Consider the following 2,038-nt stretch of genomic DNA (forward strand, 5'->3'; position numbering starts at 1 on the left):
AGTCCTAATTCAAAACATAATTCTTTCTTTGATAAATAAATCAATCTTGAAACATAGAACGTTTAAAAACAAATCTTTTTAATTAATTACTTCAAATAAAGCTCCCAATTTTATAGGCAGCATGCAGCATTTCCTTTAAAACTCGGACACTGCCACCCTTTTCGGGTCCCATCCAAACATTTCTCAAATCCTTTCTCAACCATTCTTAAATCTCAACACTTTCCAAAATTCAACCAATTCCAGTATCAAAGTATTTTCAAATCAGACGAATTCCAATAATAAAACTCTTTTTAAAGTCAAACCAGCTCAAGTATTAAATTATTTATAAAATCAGACCGACTCAAAATCAAACCGGTTTAACTTCAAACCAAGAAAAACCACTTTTCATAATAACCAAGTAAATAACTTTCCAAATCCATTTCTTATCAACAACCGTACTTCACTCAAGCAATCAAACACCCAATAATTCAGTCCAACAAACCATCACATCCATAAGACAAATGTAATCACAGAAATATATCTCTTTGCATCAATATCTATTTATCACAACTCTGTAATGTAAATTAGATTTTAAGAAAAACCCCTACCTCGATTTAGTCAAAGCTCAGTAGTTAGACTCATCAATTCCTCTTTTGTTTATTTTCAATTTTACAGCAGCGGCAGCAACCTTGTTTATTTTCAGACAATATCAACAGCGGCATCAAGAATCGCGGCAACAACACTTTTCTGACATAAATTGGAATTTAAAGCGAAATTGATATTGAGCGGAACAGAACGAAATTAGTAATGGAACATTTACGATAAATTGAAATAGAATCAAATAACCTCACCACGAGAAACAAAGCAGCAGTGACTCTCTGAACCGATCAGGCGGCAGCTCCGGCACTTCCCGAAGCTCCGGTGGTTCAATAACAACCTTAATTACAATGAGCAAATACCGGAATCCAAACCTACGGTACCAGCATCTCAGAATCTCCAACAGATTGCAACGGAACATTGATTTTCAAGAAGTTTCAGAAACAAAGTGCTTACCAAAAAGACAGGGGTTTCAGCGACAGTTTCCAATATACACAGGCTTCAAAGGCGGTTTTCGGTGGCAGCAGCGCTCTCCGGCGGCAGAGGCGCGGTCAGAAATCGTGGCCCGAAGCTTCGGAGGCGGCAGATTTGATGAGGATGGCCGGCGATAGGAGCGGCAACTGTGCGCGGTGGCTGGACAGGTCCCGATCCTCCCTTCCTCCCGGATCTCTCTCCTCTGCCTCACCCATGGACAACGGCGCTGACAGCAGCAGCAACGGCGACGGACTTCGTGGCGGGGACGACAGCTCCGCAACAGTTTCCTTCGCGCGTGTTCCCCTGTTTGCGACTCAAACGGCGGCGGATCTGAAGATGATAACACGTGGTGGTTGCAGCGGCGTTCAGACTCCAGCGACGGTGTGTAGTTTTGGCGGCGATAGAGGCGCGAATGGCGGCGACGGGCTCCATCGCCGACAGCGGCAACGACTGGCGCAAGGATGGCGGCGCTACGACGACGACGTGAACGCGGACCGCAATGGCGGCGGCTTCTTCCTCTCAACTCACTTTTCTTCTTCTTCTCCCTCTCCGCTTCTCTTTCTCTCGTCACTCGCTTTCCCTTTCTTCCTTTCTCAGTTCCCTACTTCTCAAGTTCCCCCTTGCCTTCCTTATTTCCCCTTTCTTTTCTTATTTCCCCTTTCTTCCCCCGTTTTCCTTATTTTCCCTTTCTTTCCTTATTTCCCTTTCTCCCGTAGGTTAGGTTAAGAAATAGGAAAGTGAATTAAGTATTCTAATTTAAAATTAAAGATAATATAATTAATTTTCTTTGTTTATAAATTAAATTATTAAATTCTAAAATCTCTATTATTTAACTAAATTGTATAAAATTTTTATTCTTTTACAACTGTTAAGCTGCCTAATTTAAATATAGAAAATTATTCAATAATTATAATATTAAGTAAAATTTCTAATTTAATTGTCAAAATTTAATTTAATTATTTTTAATAAAATATTTTCTGAAAATAAA

The 2,038-nt window shown here is 39.9% G+C and overlaps 1 long non-coding RNA gene across 1 annotated transcript; it reads right to left on the reverse strand.

The window, feature by feature from the left end:
* On the reverse strand, window positions 395–1,016 carry LOC107638067. Its single transcript, XR_001619723.2, has 2 exons — window positions 831–1,016; window positions 395–726 (listed from the first exon to the last, which is right to left on the reverse strand). It is a non-coding gene; the product is annotated as an uncharacterized LOC107638067 (long non-coding RNA).

Source organism: Arachis ipaensis, chromosome B04 (genome assembly GCF_000816755.2).
Source record: "Arachis ipaensis cultivar K30076 chromosome B04, Araip1.1, whole genome shotgun sequence".
Lineage (NCBI taxonomy): Eukaryota > Viridiplantae > Streptophyta > Magnoliopsida > Fabales > Fabaceae > Arachis > Arachis ipaensis.